This window comes from Lactuca serriola, chromosome 1 (genome assembly GCF_051521515.1).
Source record: "Lactuca serriola cultivar US96UC23 chromosome 1, Lser_US96UC23_V15, whole genome shotgun sequence".
In the NCBI taxonomy this organism is placed as follows: Eukaryota; Viridiplantae; Streptophyta; class Magnoliopsida; order Asterales; family Asteraceae; genus Lactuca; species Lactuca serriola.
Window position 1 is genome coordinate 135,152,933 of NC_136408.1, and position 17,332 is coordinate 135,170,264.

General features: G+C 36.7%; 1 long non-coding RNA gene across 8 annotated transcripts; it reads left to right on the plus strand.

The window, feature by feature from the left end:
• Positions 1-15,222: 15,222 nt before the first annotated feature.
• Positions 15,223-17,107, plus strand: LOC145071054 (uncharacterized). 8 transcript variants are annotated; one of them, XR_013690220.1, is made up of 6 exons: positions 15,223-15,534; positions 15,868-15,953; positions 16,036-16,113; positions 16,557-16,706; positions 16,789-16,845; positions 16,937-17,107. It is a non-coding gene; the product is annotated as an uncharacterized LOC145071054 (long non-coding RNA). The 8 variants fall into 8 exon arrangements; XR_013690224.1 differs by having other exon boundaries at positions 16,599-16,706; XR_013690212.1 differs by having other exon boundaries at positions 16,062-16,113; positions 16,548-16,706.
• Positions 17,108-17,332: the final 225 nt, after the last annotated feature.

Below are 17,332 nucleotides of genomic sequence, written 5' to 3' on the forward strand. Positions count from 1 at the left end.
ATGGGTCCGAGGAAAATTTCTTTACCAATGAACTAAAAAGTATTTAATTTCCGTAAGGAGGTCAAAATTTATATAAACAATCTAAAAACTACTATTTGCATCAAAATTGATAAATGTAAGGGCTATATAATATAATGAGTAAATTAAAATGAACTAAAGGCAAAAATTCCTTTTTATTTTTATTTTTCACACCAACTTTATAGCATCTCATCCCTTGTAGTTTTGTTAATGACTATGGCAGCCGACTTTCTGTGCTCTAGTTTCGTTTTCTTCTATTTTTCCCGCACATAAAAAACCATCAATAATTGAACAACTATTTTGCCATTCCAAAGTCAAAATTGTCTAAATTGCCAAAATCTGGGTCATGTTTTACAATCTTTTTCTACAATTATCAAATGATACCCTGTTTGCGTTTGTGACATAGGAGTTGCAACAAGTTTTATTTAACGATTTTAGGAGAGAGGCAAATGATATTTAAAAATTAGAACATCAAAACTTTGGAAAAACACTGATCATGATCACAAGTCCAGAACTTCAATCAAAATTACAAACAATGAAGATTACAAGTCTACAACTTCAATAAAGAATACAAACAATGAGCAATAGAAAAAGTTACGCTTCCTTATTTCCACCATGTTTTAACTGTGATGATGGCTTAGTAATGGTTCCAGCTTGTACTGCGTCTATGTTTATTAAACCACAGTGGATAAGCGGATGATTTCTATGGTGGCTTAGTAGAGGTTTCCGCAAATGACCTATATGGATGAACATTCGGACCCTCAAACTCTTCAGGAGCAAACCTTCTAGCCATTAAATCACGTGGAGGATACTGTTTAGCGAATGAACCTTGTTCTTTTTCTTTTTTTGTCAGGGGTGGAAGTGCTACGCCAAACATTTCTTCCTTGAAACCAACATTATTATTTCTCTTCAGCTTTTCGAGGGCTGTTGCCCAAGACATTCGATGATGAGATCCCAAATTAGTGGATGAACTTTTTGGGCGATGATGCACATCTTCCATCGTAGGAGGATGAGATGTTGAATGTGTTTTTTTTTTTCATCTGAGGTGGAGGTCCTCCATCAATATTTGCTTTATCTTTACTCTTTGAACTCTTCGAGAGGGTTTTTGGCCAACACATTGGAGGATGAGATGTTGAATGTTATTTTGAAGTGGTCTTACTTATAGGACGAATACATACACATCTACGTAATATGATGACCCATAAGATGACCTTGTTTCTTGGAAATTCCATCAAATAGCAAGATTGTTTTAGTTTTGAATTTTTTTTTTGGGTTCATAGAAAATATCCCAATTTTTTCTAAAAAACTAGACACGTGACTTTCTTAAGACTTTACCCATCGCTGAATTCTTTATCTCTTCGGTCGTGAAAAAATATTAAAATAAAGGAAAATAGACAAAAACAAGCGACCAAAAGCTTTTGTATCAAACAAAGTTTGGTTTATATTTTAATATTTAAAGGATCCAAGTGGTAGTTTTCTTTTTGTGGCAAGTTTAAATATTTTAACTTTTATAATCGACCCGGTGTATATGAAAATTTTCTTTTGACTATACTTCAATATGCAATTCGTGTAGAAAATTTTATTACAACTTTTATATTCTACAATCGAATGAAAAATAATTATGACTTAAGATAGGATAAAAATGGGCTTAAATATCTTTTGATTTTATATATTTTGTCGTAAAAAATAAGATGTTGCTGAAGATATCACTTTAATGTCATCCTGTTGTATATGTTGTATCGATAAGCAATAAATGGGATGTTCTTGATAATAATACTTCTAATAAGTTTTATTTGAATAAAAAAGAAATATAAGTTATATTTATTTAATTAAAAAATGATTTCCGTTTGGTTGTTAACAGAGTGAAAGTTTGGACTTGGTTGAGTTGTGTAAGTGAAGGAAAGAAAATTTAGATTTTTAATGAATAGTTCCGTTGGTTTGGTTGTGAATGTGGATGTGGATAGTCACTAACTGATCTATACCTAAATGTCACCTATATCTTCTAAGAGACTTGAACTCATGACTCTCATTTGAGATGGTCACTCCTTACCTTTAGGCCAAAGAACCTTTAAATGTTAGCAGATTAAACTTAATAATATATTATCAATTATTTTATAAAGTTTTCACAAAAGATTCGAAAAGAAAAAAGAAAAATTAAAAAAATGGTTGATTCAATCAAGAAGACTAGTGATTAGATATGAAAAAAAAAATAATGAATAATGAAAGTTGTTAAAAAAAAATCTTTAAGTAATAAGGTAAATTTTTAACTCCATTTACTACAAAAATAAATTTTCCGGTTATCGTATTTTGGATAAATATGAATTAGCGTAAGAGATATTGTTTACACTATAATCATTTACGGATATCATTCATTTTGAATAAAAAACTAGTTTTTAATCTGATATAGTGACTAGTTTCCGGTTTAGTGACTAGTTTCCAGTTCAACCGGTATAATGACTAGTTTCCGGTTCAACCGGTTCGACCGCCGGGTCACCGTTTTCAATATTTTTCATGTTTTTTTCTTATTTTTCTATACATATGTATATATATAAATCATAAATTCCATGTTTACAAGTTCAAACATTAAAAATAAACATAAAAATAAATTTTAGATGAATCATATACATTAAAATAACATATAATTATAAGTTTTTGTGTTTTACATCAATTTATAACGTCAAAAAGAAAATAAAGTATAATACCGAAATAAAATATAGAATAAGATGAATACAAACACATCAAAAAACTTTATAGCATTTATCTTATTTTTTTATTTAGAGAAAACTAAATAGATTTGAAAAAAAAAATCACTAAAGTTTAATATGTTATGGTTTTTTTCGTGTGTTTTTATTCGGTTTAACCAGTTCAATCGGTTTATTTTGACCGGTTCAACCGGGTTTTTATAAAAACCGGCCAGTTCAATCCGGTTCAGAAATCGACATAAAACCGGTAATAATTGAACCGCTCCATCCCCCAGTTCCCGATCCAACCGATTTGACCGGCCGGTTCAAACCGATTTTTAAAACATTGCCAAATACCACAAACTCAATCATTGTTAATTCTTTTTGGTGAACATCATTTTTGTGGCTTCCAAAACATGCATAAATGTTCCTTTTTACCAACAGAGTTAGTTTTTCTTTGTTATGGTAGTTTGGTTTTGTCAGGTCAATGACTGAGTTTGTAACAATAGGTAAACCCTATTAACGATTTATGTATTTTGGTTTATATTTTAATTTTATGAGTTTTTGACTTTTTTGCTTTTTTTATTGATAAAAATTACTGATAAACTGTCTAAACCTATAATGTTTTTCACAATAGAAGAAAATGAGTTTCCTAACAAAATATATACAAAAGTTGCATATTTTTACTCCAAACATTATAAACTGTAACATCCCAATTTTTGAGGCCAAAAATTTCATTTTTAATTAAGTAAATTACATCAAAGTTTACTAAAACATTTCCCATGTCATATCATTTGTAAAAGAAACATAACAATGTGTCTGATGACCAAAATGTCAAAAAGTAAAACAAATCAGAATACATCCCCAGGAAACTCCATGTGGAAAACATGTGTGTGTGATGCGTTGCTACATCGCTGACTCCTTCCCCTTAGACGAAGAGGTACCTGAAACCAAAGCTGAAACTGTAAGCACGAAACTTAGTGAGTTCCCCCATCATACCCATAACACATAATCATCAGTATCTTTCAACCGGTAACCAGGAGTTACTTTCCCCTTCGGTATCTATCAACCGGTAACTGGGAATTATCCTCCCCTTCAGTATCTTTCAACCGATAATCGGGAACTTTCCTCCCCTTCGGTATCTTTCAACCGGTAACCAGGAGCTACTCTCCCCTTCAGTATCTTTCAACCGGTATCCGGGAACTAACCTCCCATTCGGTATCTTTCAACCGGTATCTGGGGACTATTTCACCTCCTACCCCTATCACATATTGCATATCATAAACATATTGGTTTCATAATAACATAACATAAGCATACCGAGTCACATAATGACATATCGTAATCGTACTACTATGCATGCGTGGGTTTTGTCCACCCTATCAGTATCTTTCAACCGGCAATCGTCTTCGGTATCTTTCAACCGGTAACCAGGGGCTAGTGGGCCCTACTACTACTAGCACATACTCATCACAGATATAGCAACCAGACAATTATCACAAAGATAACGATCTCATCCATAATCACCTACTGGTGGGCTGGCATTGGTGCCTTAAACCCACACCTAATAGAAGGTAACTCACTTCGCAAGGCTGACTGCTGAAAAGCTGATCGGCAGATGTCTGACTGCTGCTCCGGTGATCCTCCGGCTATAATTTCCATAAAACACTTAGTCAAACACTGATAACTGGTAGAATGACTATTTTACCCCTAACCAAGTCAAAGTCAAAGTCAAAGTCAACTTCCAGTTGACCTGACTCGCCGAGTTGGGCCTCCAACTCGTCGAGTCCCTATCCTTCATCTTTCCTTCTTCACGCTCCTACTCGTCGAGTTTAGCAACGACTCGACGAGTTCTCCTTCTAAAACAACCCCGAATGAACCTTCATCCGACTCGCCAAGTTGTTTGCACAACTCGGCGAGTTCATCTCGTCCTACAAACAAGTCCTGACTTTGACTCGCCGAGTTGTATGAACAACTCGTCGAGATTATCTTTAAAAGTTGGGGATTGCCTTGGACTCGCTCAGTTTGCTCATGAACTCGCTGATTCCTATGATTTCGATGTCTATGGCTAACTCGAATGCGTTTGGTCACTCCCCCGGACCCTTCTAAGACCATTCTAACACTCACTGGGCTCCTTTGAACCCAAACAGAAAAGGGGAGTCAAACCTCAGACTCGCGGAGTCCCAAGAACAACTCGCCGAGTCGAGGTTGTCCAAGTATCATTTCACGATTTCTGATGTACAACACTTGACCAAAAGATAGATCTAGGCTTCTAAGATCAATCTAGCACGTAAAGTTACAAACTTTACGTGCATGCATGGGAGAATAAGCTAAAAAGGCTCTAAAAGAAACTCTTAAAATGCATGGGGCTTTCTTAGGCTCCAAAGTCAACCACTTTATGTCTTGTAGTCCCCTAAGGACCTTGGATCTGGAGTCTTAGCCTCAACCATGCTTGCACTCATGGTTGGTCACAAAAAATGGCTCCTTAAAGCCCTAATTTACTCCAAAAAGGGATCTAGAACATGAATGAGCAAGGTATAAGCTTTATACCTCCAAAGAACTGTAGATGCTGCACAAACTCGAGATCTTCTGATTTCCTCTTGGCTGTTCAAGCTTTTCCTTCCTTTTTGTGATTACAAACCACCAAAATCCACCAAAGAGGCCTTAGATCTTCACCAAAGACGATTAGGGTTTGATATGAGGTGTTTTGAGAGCATAAGGGACGAGGGAGGCTGAATAAGATGTTTAAATAGGGTGCAAACCCTCAGATTTGGGTTTTTGCCCAGCCAGATACTACTCGTCGAGTCATACCGCCGTCTCGACGAGTCCGCCACTTAACCCCCGGGTCCAAGTCGTTGCTACTCGACGAGTTGGGCCATCAACTCACCGAGTCTCAGTCCAAAATGCTTGAATAAAATACATACCAGGAACCAGGTGCCACAAAAGCCCATTTAACTTTCTTATTTTTGTCATGTTGATTAATGGCATTTTATTTATCGATTTGAAATTTTATTTAATGTATCAACTAAATTTATGGAAAATAGACCGTTATTATGTTTTCGTCATTCATTTAAGTACGTGTTTAGTTTTTTATACATAAAATAAGCACGAAAACATAAAAAAATACATCGGAACGTAGATGAAATCAAATTTATACAGACATATACATATAAAATTGAATATAAGTTTTTTAAAATTAATGAACAAAATTCTAAATTTATGTTGAATATTCAAAATGTTGACTACCTTAAATATATACCAACATATATATAAAAAATAAGTACGTAAGTTTTTTAAAGTTAACGAACAAATATTATCATATGTATGTAGGAAATAATGCTTATTTCCTTGCAATCTTAATCACCCAACAAGTATGGGTTCTACCGGCTTAATCTGGTTAGTGCAGGTTTGTTGGGGACTAAAGTTGCAACTTTTTAGAACTTGATGGTTTAGTTCCGGATTTATAGTTTAGTTGTGTGGTACTTAAAGATGGATGTACAATAGGAAACTGCACAAAGGAGATTGGAAGCTACTGGTTTAAAGGGTTGATGACTATTTGTCATTATATACGTATTTGTCCTATATACGTATTTGTCCCACATTGGGTTCAAATAAGTTCCGTGTTTAGGTTATACCCTATATATAGAGTTGTTTGTATTGAATGAAAAATGATCAGATCATTTCTTTATCACATGTTTACTTGAGTCTCTATGTTCCCTCTTCTTCAAATTCGGGTTTGATCAGTTTAGGTTTTGTTCTTGTTGATTTTGTTCTGTAAAGTATTATGTGTGTTAGTTTATTTATATTCATTTGAGAGTGAGTGATTATGTAGTGAGTTTACATTTGTAAGTATCTTGAAAACCAACTGGATCTTATTTTCTGTTTAATAAAAGATCTGCTGATGTTTTGAATAGATATGTGTTTACATTTTTGACAATGTAACCCAACTTATACATATGAAACATACATAAAATGCTTTATACACTTCTAACATATTCTTGTATTTCAGCATGGTACTAAAAATCTGAATGTTAAAACTATGGTAAATCTAAAAGGACCATGATGTAATATATGTGAAGCATTTGAAGTATTGAAGGTTGCCTGGCGGGAAACATTTAGAAGCACTGTTTTTGGTTATTTGTTACACGTCCCTCATTTACAATGAGACGACTTGCTGTTTCATAAAATGTTTCTTCATCGCATACGGCCACACATAGTAGTATTTTGAGATGACATAAAGCGGTTGTATTTTAAAGTGGGGGATACTAAAATGGTTTATGGCCCCAAAGAGCTTGGTTTGATAATCGGATTTACTTTTAGTGTTTATCCAAAAATGATAGGAAAAAGAGTGTAAAAAAAAACTTAGCATTACAAAAAGATGCTTATGGTGGGAATGTCTCTTTCCAAACTACCACTAGTACAAAACGCATGATAGGACTTGGCACATAGGACCCGGTTTTTGAGAAAACCGGGATATATTATGAAAAAACTGGGTCTTATTCAAGAAAAAACAATATGACCCGGTTTGGTTTAAGGAACCGGGGTATATGTAATATGTAAATAACTCGTTCCCCAGCATAACAACCGGGGCTTTTAGTCCTATTGGTATATAGTCCAGCCTCCAGAATACAACCGAGTCCTATTAGTAAAGAGACACATATTCTAGAAAGCTATAAGACCCATTTCTTAACAACCGATGTTTTCTAAGTTTATTAGCACACCAAAGTAGTTGAAAATTCATCACTCCATAATCTTGTAATTTGGCACATGTAACATCAAACATACATCTAATATTCAAATTACAACATCACACTTTGAAACTTACCATTAACTTATAAGTTTTCTTTTTTAAAGGCCTAAAACTTTATTAAAGTAAAAAAAGTAGCAAGTAGCTAACATATACAAAACAAGAGGAATACATCCAGATACATAGAACAACAAGAAAAACACATTTTACATATAACTAAAAGTATTCATCTGTTTTACTTTTACTTGAAAAAACAGCTTTGAAAAATTTTAAGCAACAATTAACAGCAGCATAATAGCTAATAATTCACATCATCAATAAATAAAAGCAGCTCCATTTCGGTAAAAGATAGAGTTGTTTGAAACAACCAATGATACCACTACATTTTAAAAGACTACACTTAAGTGGCTTAGGCACCTGATGATACCCATACAGTTAACTTGCTAGTTGCTTGCAACATCAACATTCAACCAGAAACTGACTTTTAGGGGAGGGGAAGTGATGCAGACTCAAATTATGGCACTATATGTGCATCCACCTATTAAACCAACTAGAAATCACATCTGACCCAGTTTGGGTATAACAATTTGACGACGTGAGATGGTTACCATATGAAAAAATCAAGTTATCTCATCAGCATCCTTATGAACTTCTCTTGCACCAGTACTAACGAAAAAATTGGGTTTGGACATATGAGGCCTACATTTGGTCGCTATTTAATCTTATCCTTATCACTTCTGTAATTCATGTACTCTGCAAAAAAAAAGTAAAAAATATATTAAATACACTAAAAGACTTTACCGGTCATGAATGAAATTTTAAATTTTAAGGCTTAACAAATATTGATAAAACAAACTGAAAGATAATTACCACTGATTCCTATGATTATCTACTTAACTGTTATTTATTCTTCCATTAACGACATAGAAAAACAGAGACACCATAGGGGAACTTGAGTACCTGTAATCAACGGTAATGGAGTACAGAAATATCAATGGTGTTGGAAAAGAATGATCGACTCTATAAAAAAACGATGGAATCAAGATGGGTTAATTGAAGAGCAGATGTGCCTTGCATTGTTAAGGATCCCCCAAAGGTCACGCTCCGATAGTGGTGGGAGGGGGTGAAGGTAACGACGACAATCTCAACCGATAGTTAAGTATTATGTTGAAACAGGGACGACAACAAAGAAAAGTTGTATTCGTTTTAATGTTGATGGGGAATGAGTAAGCCAAGGAATTGGAGGGAGAATCGAGGGGGAAATGAATCTGTAGAAATTGGAGGGAGATTTGAGGCGTAATGAATATCCACAAAAATGAGCGGGAATTGAATGGTAAAAAATGTTTTAAGGAAAATAAAAGAGAATAGAAAATAAATAAGGGATAATGACTTAAAAGGGTAATCTATTTTTCGATTTGTATACAGTTGGTCATTGAGTTTTTTTTCGTCTATATTTACCCCTTCAGCTTGTTAAACTGTACACATTCAGTCCTTATGACCGGCTACTCCAGGTTAGCCGGTAAAAATGACTTAATAAGTAATATATTTTTTATTTTGTACACATTTGGTCCTTATTATTTTTGTACATATTTAGTCCTTAATATACCCTTTTTTTGCAAAATAAGTCATTTTTGTTTTTGTACTCATTCAGTACTTATGGATGATTTATTTAGGTTTTTCTCACGGAATATTATGTGGGACAGTCATTAATGAGATGTTTGAGCCTTTTGATGCTTATGTTCATCGCGATCTTGACTACTTGGTTGCTTAGGTCATGTGTTCTGAACGTCATAACTTCTTCATACGATCTCGAATTTTAACGATCTTTATATCCATGCGAACGATCTTCATACGATCTCAGCCTTGACCATCCTATAGGTCAAGCACCTCTCCACATACCAGGAAATCTCACGCTTCATACACGACCACCAGTTGCTCAAACTCAAATCTAGGTACGTCTTGGTGGCCCCCGGGTGAATAGAGAAGTGAGACTTATGAGCCTCCTCTATAACCATCTGCCTAACCCCACCATACATCGAAACCCAAACCCGACCGCATCGGGTCAGTAATCCCTAACTATCCTGCACGAACCTGGTGTTTTCACCCTTGATCCTCTCCAGCTTCAAATTGTCTGGTCGTATACCCTCTATCTGGGAATCTCTGATCAAACTCACAGGCGGGGAATCCACTGCTATCCTCATACATATCGCGGGGGTGGAAGACCCAGCCGACTTGCGGCTCAATGCATCTGCAACCACATTCGCTTTACTAGAGTGGTAAAGGATCTCGCAATCGTAGTCCTTGACTACATCCAGTCACCTGCGATGCCTCAACTTTAGGTTTGGCTGATCCATGATGTGTCTCAAGCTCTTGTGATCCGTGTAAATGGTACAGCAGACCCCATAAAGGTAATGTCTCCATATATTGAGAGCGAACACCACCACCCCTAGCTCCAACGCATGCGTAGGGTATCGTGCCTCATACGACTTCAGCTGTCGCGATGCATAGGCTATCACTCGCCCTCTCTACATGAGGACCGCCCCTAACCTTGTGATGGATGCAACACAGAACACCACAAAATCCTCAACTCCCTCCGAGAGTGTCAAGACTGGTGCCTCACACAAATGCTGACAGAGGGTCTCAAACGCCCTCTGCTGCTCAGGACCCCACCGGAAATCCACCCCTTTCCTCGTAAGACGAGTGAGGGGTACTGCAATCTTGGAGAAATCCCATATGAATCTTCGGTAGTATCCTGCTAGTCCCAGAAAGCTCCTAATATTTGAGGGAGATTTTGATGGGTTTTGAGCATTCTAACACTTCCTAAGTGTACATGCAACCCTAATAACCTTGGATCTATGTTTGTCTAATTCTCATGCAAAGTTGATTTCCAAGGTTATGATCCTATCTAGCACACATGGAGAACAATTTTAACTTGAATGAAAGATAGAACTACATACCTTGTTGTTGATTTTGATCCTTGAAAGCCTTGTGAGCCTAGCACCCCAAGTGTGATGCCTCAAATGCTTCACACAACACCAAATGCTATGGAGTAAACTTGGAGAGAAAGTATAACACTCTAAAATCGGCTCTAGCCCTCAAGTATGCATATGTGTAGCCGATTTTAGGAGAAACATGAGCTTCATATAGTGTTGACACATCTAGGGTTACACCGTGTAAACCCTAATGTGTCATGACTCTTCATTTCCATGACCCATGGGTTTGTAACTCCCATGGAGCCTCCAATGGGTTTAACCCAACTTGATTATCCATGGAGCCTCTTAGGCCACTATATAAGTTATGGATGATTTACATAATCAACCCATATATTGAATTAGTTATCTTTTGACAACTTAATTATTTCTAAATTAATTCTTGATTAAACTAATTAAATAATATTGTTAATATATTAGAACTTATAATATATTAATAAACCACAAGTGTTATTTCTCTCATTTAGTCTATCCAATTGCATGGTGCCATGCAACCCAAATGGACCATGCCGAGTCGGGTCAAGTACATACCAGAAATAGTTATGGACTTAGACACCTTATCCAACAAATTTCGGGACCTCCCACTGCATAACCTCCTCGATTTTGGCCGGATCGACCAAAATCCCCTTTTGGTTGACGAGATGTCCGATGAACTGGACCTCTCGTAACCAAAACTCACACTTCAAGAACTTTGCGTTCAGTCGTTCTCGTCTCAGGACTCCCAATAGCTCTCGCAGATGCTCCTCATGCTTCCTGAGGTATCCCTGGCAACTCCTCCGGAAACACATCTGCAAACTCCCTGACCACTGGTACATTGGAAACCGAAATCTGGTCCCTTACTCGCATATCTAATACGTACGCCAGATAACCCATGCACCTATGCTGCTCCCTGGTGCTCTCACCATATACAACTAGCTCTCCCCCACTTGGGGTTCGAACTACCACTCGTTGGCCCTCGCAATCGATCATAACATCAAACCTACTGAGCCAATCCATGCCCACAATCACGCACACCTCCCCCATGGTGATCGGAATCAAATCTATCGGAAAAAGTCACCCCGAAGATCTCCAGGTCACATCCTCGATAAACTGAAGAAGCATAAACCCCGTGTTCGTTGGTGATAGACAATCGCAACGGTCACTCTAACTCGCCCACTGGCGCACTGAAATCTCTACTAAAACACTGAGATACGAAGGACCGACTCGCCCCCGAGTCAAATAAAACCAAAGCAGGAAAAGAGTTCACCGAAAACGTACCTAATTATAGGTATAGCAGATAAACATTCAACAGTTTAAAGAGAACGGGATAAGGATAGAAACATACCAGCAACCACATCTGATGATGCTCTGGCCTCCTCCGCCGTAAGCTGGAAAGCACGACCCTGAGCCTTCAGAGGCTCTGTCCTGACTGGTCTCCCATCCGTGATACTCAAAGTAACCGGCACTGCAGCCTGCACCTGCTTGACGGCAAGTAACGGGCAGTTGGCCTTCAAATGGCCAACCTGATCGCAATGGTAGCATAACTTCATACTCGGTATCGGAGCGGCCTGGTGACAATCCTTCGCATAGTGCCCCTCCTTTCCACACCTGTGGCACCCACTACTGGCTCGGCATATCCCGGAATGAACCCTGCCGCACTTCCTACATGGGCGGCTCTGCTGACTCCCAGTCCTCAAATCAACGATCTTAGGCCGCTTCGGCGCCAGCTGCAACTGTCTCGGGGCCGACCGCTGCTCCCTCAGCTGCAGCTAAATCTCTAACTCCCGCCGTCTGGCGGCCTATTGCAACTCCATTAGAGTATCACATCGCTGGGTAGATACAAACTGTCGGACATCAGTCTTGAGCATACTTAGATAACGGGCCATCTGAGACTACTCGGAAGCAAACTCTGGGCGGAACATCGCCCGCTCAATGAACATACGGGTGATCTCCATCACTGACTCTCCATCTTGTCTCAAACTCAGAAACTCCTGTGCCAAACTTTCCCGCTCAACCCGTGGAATGTAATGGGCGCGGAACATATCCCTGAACTCCTCCCAAGTAACAACAACTCTCTGATCATTAGTATATGCCCAGTCGCAAGTCTCCACCAGTCCTTGGCCCCGGACCTAAGCAGGTTCAGAGCATACCTGAACTTCTGGTCAGCAGGACGCGAGCAGGTGAAGAAACACCCCTCCACATCTGAAATCCATCTCATAGCCTTGATGGGATCCTGCGTCCCATCGGAAGTAGGGGGCTTCATGTTATCGAAGTCCCGGTACTGAAAACCCCTACCAACTCCTCCCCCTACCGCAGATAAAGCTGATGCAGCGGTTGCGACCCAACTCATCGAGTCCAAGAACGACATGAGTTTACGGTAATAGAACAACCTTAGGGACTAGGAAACACTTGTACTGAAGTGTTAAACAACATAGGGTTGCATATAAGGGGTGTAGGGCCTCACTTGGGAGTTTATGGCCCATATGGTAAGAACCTATCATATATGAAGCAAAAAACAATGAACTTTAATAATTACAAAATGTCCTAAGCAATGTAGGAAAAGGTTGATGCTTGCTATATACATTTAAACAACCAACTTCTTGTAACCAACAACACCTTCAAGCTACACCAAAGGAAGGAAATCACACAAGGGGTCAAGATGAGACTAGGATTTTCATGAGAGGGTTTCTCTAAGATGGAGGCTGAAAGAATGACGAAACCTTAGGGTTATGTGCCATTAAATAAACCCACCATACTCATTACGTCACAAACTTCATTAGGGTTTGGTGATGCATGACTTGATTGGCTCGGGTAATTGCATTGGAAGATTGTATCAGATGAAGATCTTTTTTACTTCACTGATAAAGAAGTCACAACACACAAGGAAACTACACCTATTGTTCATGATTCATCCATAATCGAGAGTCGTGCTCACGATGGAATAACAAATGACGATGAGGAAGAATATGAATCAAGCTAAAGCGATCATGAATCCTCCAATTCACATGATATCTTCACGAAAATCGATGACAAACCCATGCAAACCAGTTACGATATCAACCAAGAAACCAGTGGTGCAGACCAAGGAAGAGAACGAGACACAAGTTTGCTAACTCAATAAGTCTTTATACGGTTTAAATTAAGCCTTGAGGATATTTCTTGATTTTGGCTTACTGGAGGTATAAGAAACAATCGACTGTTTCAATATCGGCCGATGGCTACATCTGATAGAGAAATACTATGGACACAATGGTTGTTAACAAAGTTTGATGTAAGTTTGGATAAGTTGACACCTCTTCTATGTGACAATGAGTTGACACACCATATTGCTCACAATCTGGTTTTTCATGAGCAAAAAAAACACGTAGAAATGGACAATTACTTTGTAAGAGAAGCCACTTGGTTCAAAGCATCTCGTACTATCAGGAAAGTTGTGCATTCAGTATCTAAATCTTTATGCTTAAACTTGAAGAGGAGTAAAGAAATCAAAATTAAATTGGGATAACAACAAGTTGTTTATCTATCATTATCTTTATGTCATATTTATTAGTTTGTTTTTATTAGATGGTGGTTAGTTCAAAACCATGTATAAAAGGTTCAATAGGATTGCATTGCATTGTACGTATTGTGTTTTCAATCAATAAAACAAACACCTTCTGCTATCAAATTCTATAACTTGGTGTTGGCAATGTCGTGGACGAGGAAGAATACAATCAATTTGACGAGAAACCGCCATATTTTGTCAACATTCCATCTACAAATGATGATACTGATCGCACAAGGTACTTACGATCAAACCACAACGAAGGAATATGGATATCATAAAACCACATACTTTAGAAGGTAATAAACAAGTTAGTCGATAAGAAAACACACAAAGTTGATTGTAAATTTGCATTGATCTAGTATAACCAATGTATTAACATAATTTTGTTTTGTTTGTAGGACGAACGACAACGAAATACATTATAATAACAGATACCACAAAGACGTAAAAGAGACTAGGCATTTTGTTTAGAAAATTTTAATTTATCTTAATATTCCAATATGCAGGGTCCTAAGGAATCAAATATCATCAAAGGCCCTGGATGAGCCAGAAAAAATGAAACCTTGTCGTTATTATAAGTTTTTATTTTTAATTAAAAGACTAAATTACACGAATGGTCCCTATGGTTTGGGGTAATTTGCACGCTTGGTCCCTAACTTATTTTTTTAACACGAAAAGTCCCTACTATTTGTTTTTGTTTCGTGTTTGGTCCCTACTATTTGTTTTTGTTACACACTTGATCCCTTTTTTACCTAAAAAGACTATTATTTAAATAGGAAAAAATGATAAGATAGGTAAGGTAATGTGATGGGGTGAGGTTGGGGGTGTGTTTATTTAAATAAATTAAAAAATCAAGGGAAAAATAGTTTTTTTAGGTAAGACAGGGACCAAACACGCAAATTACATTAAACCATAGGGACCATTCATGTAATTTACTCTAAATAAAAATATATAATAAAAAAAATTGAGCCATATACAACTGGCTACTTTGCCCTCTCAACACCCCCTATGCCAATATGTGTGTTATAAGACTTTTGATGTAATATTTATTTTATGACCATTAAATTGTAACACTTACAATGTATGTTTCTCTTAAAATATGATATCTTTGTATATTACCATATAAAAAAAGTAAATCGTTTAAGATCTATTATGTTTCTCACGTGCTTTTATTTATAAATGAACATCAAAAGTTTGAGAGCCTTTTTATGACTACGCCAACACCAAATTCAATTAAAAAAACCATGAATGAACATCAAAAGGAAAGTCTTTAAGAGCCTTTTTTTTTTCGACTATGCCAACACCAAATTCAATTTAAAAGAAAACACCGCCTATCAATTTTTGTTATCCCGCCTTCCAATTTTCGTTCTCCCTCCATTTGACCAGATATGATTTCAATTCCAAGCTACTCTTTTTGAATGTGACTACCTTAGGAAGTTAGAAACCACCGATCTAAAACCCTAATACTGTAAAACAACATGAATTCGACGCTTTATCACCGCTTTGATCCTAATACTCTGAAGCATGTGAACTTGAATCTTTATCGCCGCTAACTAGAGCCACACTACTGAGGTACCATTTCGACTGATACTCATTCTTTATGTATATCGAGTTTTGGAGTCCATTTAGATGGCAGTCATCGATCCTCTGTTTTGGTCAAATTTATGCATATTCTAATTAGGGCTAATTATAGGATTGATGGCTATTGGTATTTTTTCTATCCCGTCAACTATAAACCAGGGCAAAATATACAATGTTTGGTTCAGAAATCTAAATCATATTAGAGTTTGCAAACATAACAGGAGTATGAAAAGCCTAAAATGTCTCTAAAGTATAACCTGCAACAATACATGGTTGTTTCTTGATGGACTTATGTGATTTCTTAATTATTTTTTATTTTTTAAGTGCATAGGAGTCCCGAGTATGATGAAAATTACATTGCGAGAAACATCATTTATGTCGCTGGAGGAAAAAAGTATCAATACTGTAAGGTGATTCATCAAACATGTTCTTTTATGTACTCATGATTGAATATTTATATTTATGATTGCATACTTTTATTTTCCATTTTAGCAAGTTCTTGAAAGTATTTTTTGCAGCATATGGTGAAAGATTTCCGATCAGTGTAGCATCCCGCTTACAATTTATGTGGTATGTTTTCTATTACACTTTACAATTATTAGTGGTTTTTTTGGACAATGTTCTTAAGAAATAGGCTTTATTTGTAGTTTCTTACCAACAATCCTTGGACAAGGTTCCTGAAAGGATTTTATCATAAGGCTTCCATTATCAGTTGTATCTAGTATATAATTCTACTTGCATCTGTTGTTGTTTACCTTTTCAATGTATATGTTGGTGTAACTTTTGTTTTTTAATTTAATTGTTGGTTTTGTTTTGTTTTTTTTTGTATAGCACCCTACTTATATTTTTAGTCCAATAATGGTTTAGCTATTGAATATAACATCCTTCTCCCATTTTCTATGCAGTAGAAAGTATTCTCCAATGTTTGCTTAGTTTTCATTTTTCCCCATTCTTTTTTCATTTCTATTTATGTAACACCCTACTTATATTTTATGCCCCATAAGTGGTTGTAGACATGGAGTCATATACACCTCATGGTGCCTATTTTGTTGTAGAAACGGAAGAAAGGTCCTGCAGAAATTTGGTTGATGGAATTTCGAAAAGGAACTGGAATGACATGAGAAGATTGAGGCTTCTAGTGTTGATTATGAGTGCTGAAAATTGTAAGAATTTGACTGGTCTTTTTCCTTTTGTGATTACTGATATTATGTTGAATTTGACTGGTTTAGCTATTGAATTTAACAGTTGGGAAGTGATGTACATGCACCTAAGATGATCAGGTTCGAAGATTAAGATACTAAGGTAGCAATGTATGTATTTTTGATATTTTTGTTTCTATGTAAAAGCACATTTTCATTCAAAGTTTGCCTAAATATGCTCTGTTTTCTTTCAGTAGGTGTCGATAAGCTTGATGGACATTTATCATCAAGAAGCATATTAGTCTTTGGGTGTTAGTGGATGTAAATATGTGTGAACATTTTGTTAAGGTTGGATTCTAGTGTTAGTGGATGTAAACATGTACAAATCCATTGGAAATTAATAAAAGGATTTATTTATTTGGATATATTAAGTGCAAAATTTGAAATGTAACAGTAAGCATCTTGGTATTGGGTTTATAGATCTAACAAAAAAAAATATAAAACAATAAGTAAAAAGACCCGGTTGCGTATAACAGAACTGGGCTGTATGAGCAAACAAGATATATTTTTGACTTGCTTGATTGAACCTGGTTGTATGGCTTAGAACCGGGCTTTATAGTCATATAGAACACATTGTCTTCCATGAAAAA